The 8,644-nt window shown below is 42.1% G+C and overlaps 1 long non-coding RNA gene across 1 annotated transcript in view; it reads right to left on the reverse strand.

Annotated features, from left to right (window-relative positions):
* Positions 1-2,396: 2,396 nt before the first annotated feature.
* The window catches only part of LOC106726260, an 8,871-nt gene continuing 2,623 nt past the window's right edge, over positions 2,397-8,644 (reverse strand). The window contains exon 2 of the long non-coding RNA XR_001362287.1: positions 2,397-2,752. This is a non-coding gene — a long non-coding RNA (uncharacterized LOC106726260). The remainder of the gene's footprint in view (positions 2,753-8,644) is intronic.

Consider the following 8,644-nt stretch of genomic DNA (forward strand, 5'->3'; position numbering starts at 1 on the left):
GGCTGGGGCGGGGCCTCCCGGGGACTCCGTGACGCCAAGGGGAGGGCCGCGGCGGGGAATCCCCGGGTTGTACCAAGAGCGTATTTGCGGGAGAGACGCAATCGTGGGGGGAAGCCGCCCCCGTGTCTACACCAAGGAGACCCCTAAAACTCTCTCACCCAAGTTGGAGCTCCTATGGAGGTACACTGTGTAAGGCCCCTGCAGGCCCTGCTCTCTCTCCGTGAGTGAATGCAGACCTGCCCATCCCCAGGAAATTAGAGAAACTGAGCAACGTTGAGGATGCAGACAGGCCTTGGAGGTGACAGGTTTGTTGAGATGCAGATCATGGGTCACAGGACTTGGAAAGCAGTAAATGCCAGTGACACCCCCCAAAGAGTATAACACCTCCTGTCCAGCCGGCGTGGTTCAGTGGCTGAGCCTTGACCTAAGAACCAGGAGGTCACGGTTTGATTCCTGGTCAGGGCACATGCCTGAATTGCCGGCTCGATCCCCAGGGTGGGGCGTGCAGGAGGTAGTTGATGAATTATTCTCTCTCATCATTGGTGTTTCTATCTCTCTCTCACTCTCCCTTCCTCTCTGAAATCAATAAGAATATGTTAAAATAAATAAAATAAAGTGAAATAAAATAAAATAAAAAAACACCTTCTCCTTAGTCAGCCTGGCTCCTGCTCATGGCTCACCTCCTCCAGTAAAACTTCCCTGCCCCTGCCAGGAGTTAAGGCTTCGCTGTCCTCAGCCTCAGCCCAAGCCTAACTTCTCTGTTGAAGGAGTGGTGGTTGGTGGTAACATTCACTAGAAGGCATGCCCAGGAGAAGGGCACGGTACCCATGGAGGCCAAAGCCAGTTGGCAACAGTGATGAATTCCATTTAGGACTGACTGACTCGAGGTGCCTATCGACACCATCAAAGGAGCTGGGGCTGTGGGCTTGGAAGGGAATGTTAACAGGGCTCTGCCTAGTTGTGAGGTGCAAAGGTGCTATTCTCAGGTGAGGGGGCACATTGGGATCAGGGGTTCCTAACCCTTTTTTTTTGACTCGCAAAACATTCCTGGGAAATTTTAAATGATTTTGTCATTTTTTGATAGTATGCAATAAAGATTTTGATTTAAAATATCTTCTATCTTTGGACTATGAAAGATTGTATTATAAAGTTCACTTAAAATAGAATTTTAAATAACATTCATGATACGTGAAGACAAATTTCTATTTTTCACATTTAGCATGACGTTTATATTTAATTATGTTTGAAAAACATGATTCTATGACCAATAAATATAAAAAAAGTGATCATATTGTGATTTAGAGACCTAATGTACTTAGGAACATAGTTTGAAACTTGCACTTGGGTTAGACATCGTCAGCAGCCGGAGGGATTGTTTAAAATCCTGAATCACAATGCTAAAATCGCTGCCAAACTCATGGCAGCACCCCCCTGGTTGGCCCCTATTCCTGGCGATTTTCCTCCAGAACTTTTAGGGCCTGGCATTACCCCTTCTTTCAGAAGACCTTCCCTGTTCACCCAATCTGAAACAGCCCCATCCCAGTCAATGTCTACAACATCATCTAGTTGCTCTTCCTTTCAAAGCACTTCACACTCCCCAAAAGGATCTTGTTTCTGTGTTTGTTTAGTTGTTTATGATTTGTATCTCCTACCAGACTGGAAGTTTCAGGAGAGCTGGCATCAAGCCAGCCTTGATCACAGCTCTTTCTTCAGCATCTATCATGGGCCCTGGCACCAGCCGAGTAGGTGATCACTAAATATGGCTGTTGCTGTGACTTCAAAAATATACCAAACCAGTTTTCATGGCCCAGTGCTTAGAAGTTTTAAGTTCAAAATTGTAGCTGTTTTTGACTGAAAAATAAATCACATGCACATAGCCGAAAATTCAAATAGCGTAAGAGGCGCTTTGCCACACTTTCATGCTTGTCGGGGTAGGACAGGCTGTTCCGTGGTCTTTTGGTTATCTATTATGAGGCGCTTTGCCACACTTTCATGCTTGTTGGGATAGGACAGGCTGTTCCGTGGTCTTTTGGTTATCTATTACTTGATGCGACCATTTTTTTTACTATCTCTCATGATTCAGAGTGTTGGCAGAGTTCAGCTGGGCGTCTCTTATGTGGTTCCAGTCACAACCAGCAGTGGAGTCATCAGAAGACTCAGCTGATTTGGTTGCTAATGACAGCTCTCTCATTTGTCTGGCGAGAGAGGTTGGCAGTTAGCTAGAAGGACAATTAGAGCTGTGCCTCCAGGTGGCTCAGGTTTCTCAGGGCATGGTGGCTACATTCTGAGAGGGAGCATTCAAAGCAAACATTCCATTGATCAAAATGGTCACAGTCCAGCCCAGATTCAAGGACAGGAGACAGAGACCCAGCTTTCAATGAAAGGAGTGTCAAAAAATGTGTGGCCATCTTTAATCCACAACCTATGGTACCAAATAAACCTTCATACTTCAGTGGCTTAACGTAACAAAGGTTGGTTTCTCAATACATCACAATGTGAGGTAGACAATGTTGGTGTGCTCTCCTCCTCCAGCAGTACTCAAATCCCAGGGGCTTCCACCCAGTATCTCCACCAAAGTTCTTTGATCCCAACTGCTCAGATGGGAGAGAGGTTGGGAGTTAGGGGAGTGGGGAAAAGATTCACAATGACACTTATTGCCTTGGAGCTGAAGTGACACATTCCTCTGTCCACATTCCCATTGGTGAGATCATATCACCCAGGAAGGTTGGGAAATGTAATCTTCCCATGTTCCCTGGAAAAGAAAAATGGGTGTGAACACATCATTGTTGCTGACACACACTAATTTCCCAGTCTCCTTCTCTTGAATAATCACCATTAATAATTTAGTGTGTATCCTTCCAGAAATATGTATGCATGTACAAACATTTAAAAACATAAATGTAGCCCTAGCCGGTTTGGCTCAGTGGTCCCGGGTACGATTCCAGTCAAGGGCATGTACCTCGGTTGCAGGCTCCTCCCTGCCTGGGCCTTGGTTAGAACACATGGAGGAGGCAACCAATCAATGTGTTTCTCTCACATTGATGTTTCTCTCTATCTCTCTCTCTTCCACTCTCCCTAAAAAAATCAATGGAAAAATATCTTCAGGTGAGGATTAACAACAACAAAAAACATAAATGTAGCATTTACACACTGTTGCTTCTTTACATAACAATATATTTTCAATATATCTTAGAGAACATTGCATATCAGAATAAATAGATCTACTTTATTCCTTTTATGCCTATAAAACATGTCATTGTGTGGATGGACTATAGTTTACCTAATCAGTCCTCTATTGATAAATATTTAGACTATTTCTAATTATTTGCTCTTACTATGTGATATCATACAGTCTTATTTATACTTAGATCTCTGCTTACCCATGTTAGTGAACATGTAGGAAAGTTTCAATAAATAATATTTAGAATAATATATATATTCAGTGTTAACATATAACTCAGGGATATCCAATTAGAAAAGGTAGTAAAAATGAAGTCATTCACAACAGCAACTAAAACTAATCTATAACAATAAAAACGTAATATGCTAATTAGACCAGAGAGCCGAATGACCTTCCGGATGAAGCAGTGGCAGCAGGGGCTGAGGCAGAGGCAGTTAGGAGTGATCAGGCAGGCAGGCAGAGTGGTTAGGGGCGATCAGGCAGGCAAGCGAGTGGTTAGGAGCCAGCGCTGTCGGGATCGGGCCTACACTGGCAGTCAGACATCCCCCGAGGGGTCCCAGATTGCTAGAGGGTGCAGGACGGGCTGAGGGTGCCCCCCTCATGCACGAATTTCATGCACTGGGCCTCTAGTATGCTTAGGAATATACCCAAGGTGGGGGGGGAGGGGGGGAGTGGAGTACAAATGAACAACATAAATTAACTTGAATGTTTGTATCATAATGTGATCAATTAAAATAACTGAAGGACATAAAAGAATACCTAATGAAAGAAAATATATAACATGTTTGGTGTTGGGAAGACTAAAAATAAAGTTGTAATTTACACAAATCATGAATTCAATATATCCCAATTGATGAGATATCCTTTTTTGTGGATCTTGACAAGTTGTTTCTAAAATTCATTTCAAAAGAATACTCAAGAAAAATGTTTTTAAGAATGAGGAAAAAACTTATAATGAAAATGGTGTGCTGTTGGGTCAGAAATAAGCAAGACTCATAACAGAATAGAGACCAGAAATATCCTCCTGTGTAGGAATTTAATTTTTGATGAAGGTGGCATCTCAAAAGGCTGAATATAGGACTACCATATGCCCCAGCATTTCCACTCCTAGGTATATATCCATAGAATTGAAAACAGGGCCTGGCCTGAGTGGCTCAGTTGGTTGAGCATTGTCCTGTGTACCAAGAGGTTGCTGGTTTGATTCCTGGTCAGGTCACATACCTGGGCATGTATGGAAAGCAACAGATCATTTCTCTCACATCAGTGTTTCTCTCTCCCTCCCTTCCTCTCTCTAAGCATGTCCTTGGGTCAGGATTGAAAAAAAAAGAAAGAATTGAAAGCAAGGACTCAGAAAGATACTTGCATACCCATGTTCATCATAACATTATTCACAATAGTCAAAAGACAGAAACAACTCAAATGTCCATCAACAGATGAACAGATAAACAAGATGTGGCATATACATATAATGGAATATTATTCAGCCACAAAAAGGAATGAAATTTAGATACATGCTACAATATATATGAAACTTAAAAACAAATGCTATGTGAAATAGGCCAGACAATAAGACAGATATTATATGGTTTCACCTGATCAAATATATACAATAGGCATATTAATGGAAACAGAAAGTAGATTGAGGTTGTCAGGCGCTGGGAGGAAAGAGAAATGAGAAGTTATTGCTTAATTTTTACATAATTTCTGTTTGGGCTGATGAAAGAGTTTTGGAAATAGTAGTGATGGTTACATAACATTGTGAATGCAATTAACACCACTGAATTGTACACTTAAAACTGGTTAACATGGCCATTTCTATGCTACATATATTTTACCACCACATAACAAAGACTCATTCAAAAAAAGAGAAAGACACTATATAAAAAGTAAAAAGAGAAGCAGTAAATGAGGAGAAAATGCTTGTAACATATACAGTAGTCCCCCATCCACCGTTTTGCTTTTCATGGCTTCAGTTACCCCAAAATATTAAATGAAAAGTTCCAGAAATAAACAACAATTCGTAAGTTTTAAATTACACACCCTCTGAGTAGTATGATAAATCTTGCACCTTCCTGCTCTTTCCCACCAGGATGTGACTCATTCTTTGTCCAGGGTATCCATGCCGTATATGCTCCCTGCCCATTAATTATTTAGTAGCTGTCTTGGTTATCAGACCAACTGTCAAGGTGTCACAGTGCTTGTGTTCAAATAACCTTTATTTTCCTTAATAGTTTCCCCAAAGTACAAGAGTAATGATGGCAGCAGTTTGGTTATGCCAAAGAGAAGCCATAAACTTCATCATGGTTGTGTATGTATAGGGGGAAAAAACATAGTATATTGTGAATTCAGTACTATCCATAGTTTCAGGCATTCACTGGGGGGTCTTGGATTGTATCCCCTCAGATAAGGGAAGACTACTGTATAGCCAATTAGTAAAATCCAGAAGATATAAAGAACTTCCACAAGTCAACTAAAGAACAGAAAACCCCTGTAAAAATGGACAATGACTTTTATCAAAAGAAAGAAAACAATGCCCACAAAAAATAAAACTATGCATTATTAGTGAAGTGCAAGTTAAAGTATGAATAAGAGGCCATTTTTTCACTCATCAGATTGCCAAAAATTAAGAAATGGAAGGCGAGCTGTCCCTCTCAGGAGCACACCCATGCCCTTCTTCCCTTTCAAGCATGCATCTCCTAAACTCTAAGGTTCCCCACAAGACTTGCAACTAGGGGAGCAATGGGCAGCAGCAGCTCATCCCAGGCTAACCCCCACTACCCATCTCCAAGGCCCTCTTTTCTGTGACTTTCCAGTGAGCCAACGCAGCCTACCTCAGCTCTCCTGTTGCCTCTTCTATCGCAAGCCTTTCCATTTCATTGTTCCCAGCTTTAATACACATACTCTCATAATAAAAAAATCTTAAAAAGAAATTGATGCCCTGACCGGTTTGGCTCAGTGGATAGAGCGTCACCCTGCGGGCTGAATGGGCCCGGGTTTGATTCCGGCCAAGGGCATGTACCTTGGTTGCTGGCCCGTCCCCAGTCGGGGGGTATGCAGGAGGCAGCTGATAGATGTTTCTCTCTCATCGATGTTTCTAACTCTCTATCCCCTTCCCTTCCTCTCTGTGAAAAATCAATAAAACATATTTAAAAAAAAAAGAAATTGAATAATATTCAGAGTTGGTTAGGATGTGAGGAAGGGAAATCCATCATTCCTGCTGGTGGGAGTATAAATAGGTCTAACTTTTTGGGAGAGCACTTTGACTTTCTCTCTCTCTCTCTCTCTCTCTCTCTCTCACACACACACACACACACACACACCCTTGGACCCAGCAGTTGCTCTGGAGTGTGTAACAGGACAAATAGTTACATACGTCATGGTACATCCACAAGATGGAATTCAATGAAATACCAAGGAGCTAGATCTGTGTGTCCTAACATTGGAAATACATGTCTGAAATACTTTCTAATATTTCTTGAAATCCAACATGTGTTTTTGTTTTGTTTCTTTTTAACACGTTTATTTTTTGTTTCTAATTTGTTATCTAAAAGGTTCAGACTGCTGTTTACAAACAGTTTTCACAAATGACACTTGTGGGAATGGGTTACCTTTTATTCCTGGTACATAAAAAGCCAAATAGGATGTGATTATTGCTCTTCCTTTTTTCTTTTTCTTAGCCATGGTTTGCAGTCTTAGTGACATCTGGATATGCTTTGTATCCGTTTTCTTTAAAAAAAAATTTTTTTTTCATTTTCATTTTATTAAGGCCTTACAGATGCTCACTAGATACCTTAACAACAGTTTTTAATTGTGCAGAGAAATTACAGCTGCTTAAATAAAGCCTAAAGTATTTGGCTTCCTTGGGTATTTCTGCCATATTGTTCCCACAGAGCTGCTGTTAGTTTAATAATAGAGTAGCTGTTAAAATAATATTTTTTTTCTTTTTTAAAAGATAATTCTTTATTGTTTAAACTGCAGTGGTTCTCAACCTTCTGGCCCTTTAAATACAGTTCCTCATGTTGTGACCCCAACCATAAAATTATTTTCGTTGCTACTTCGTAACTGTAATGTTGCTACGGTTATGAATCGTAATGTAAATATCTGATATGCAGGATGGTCTTAGGCGACCCCTGTGAAAGGGTCGTTCGACCGCCAAAAGGGTCGCGACCCACAGGTTGAGAACCACTGGTTTAAAGTATTATGTATGTACCTTTAACCCCCCTCCATGGGCCATGTATATATGCATACAAGGTCTTTTTAAGATTACCTCCCACCCATCCACCCTCCCCCGCCTTTGTTTGGATAAATGCAAGGATCTGAGGTCACAATCACAGTGAGGCAAATTTACAGGCTTATTTTTTTATGCTTTCTTTAATTAGCTGTTTGTGTCTATAACCAGTGGTCCACCAAAGATTATAAATTAAATTATATAGAACTAAAAATTAGACAGTTTAAAAGTGTGAAATGGTCAAAACACTTAGGGTTTGAAGGAAATGCGTTCATCTGTCATTAATGGGGTCTTGGGACCCCTGATCTTCCCTACATGCCACATGCACGTACTACTGACTATTTCTTTGAAGGAAAAACAACTTTGGGATGAGGTGAACTGAAACTGCATCCACCACGGGGAGAAACCTGTGATTTGGGCGTCATTCCATATGGGCCAATGTGAAAAATGCTTTGATATGAGCAGGAAAGGCGAAGATGAACCCTTTTATTTCCTAAGCAGTTAGGTCAAAGTTATAAGTGAATAAGAGAAATGCAGTTTCCTCTGGTAGATGAGATGGAGCAGAGTGGAGTGGAATGAAGTAGCAAGAGGGTTCTTCACAAAGAAGTTAAATCCTCAAGATGCAGAAGTGTGCTTGGTTTCAGCCAGGAGAAAACCGGGCACAGCCCAAAGGAAGCTTCCTCCCACAGCACTCACCCTCCCTCCCAGCAGCACAGACCACACATCCCCAAACACCCCCTCCCCACAGAGCGCTTCTGAGCTGGCCCCAGGGGAAAGCCACTGGGCTCTGTGAAGGCAGGTGAAATTCTTAAGGCACTAGAAGGGACTGGGGACTGGATGGGGACAGATACGGACTGGACTGGAAGGGTTTCAAGGGAGGAGGACCATGAGAGATACAGAGAAAGAAAGAGGAGACGGGTGGAATCTCCTCTGCAGCCTCCTCCTTGAGGCTCTGCCCTTTGGTTGAAGGGCCAAGGAAGGGGCAGAAAAATTCAGGTCCAGTTTCTACCTTTCCTTGCCCAGTCCCCCTGCCCCCACCCCAGACTCCTCCCAACTTTCTAAGGTGTTAGGACACTGACCTATGTAAAAAATTTGATTCAGTATGATGCAGTTTGAGGACAGTGGGTGAAGTGGTACCTGGCCCAGGTGAGGAGTGTCCCCACTCATCTCAAGGTCAGAGGTGGTCAGTGCCTAGTTGTTACTTGGAACACAGTAGTGAAGAGTGGTTGCTCTAC

This window comes from Myotis brandtii, unplaced genomic scaffold, assembly GCF_000412655.1.
Source record: "Myotis brandtii unplaced genomic scaffold, ASM41265v1 scaffold244, whole genome shotgun sequence".
In the NCBI taxonomy this organism is placed as follows: domain Eukaryota; kingdom Metazoa; phylum Chordata; class Mammalia; order Chiroptera; family Vespertilionidae; genus Myotis; species Myotis brandtii.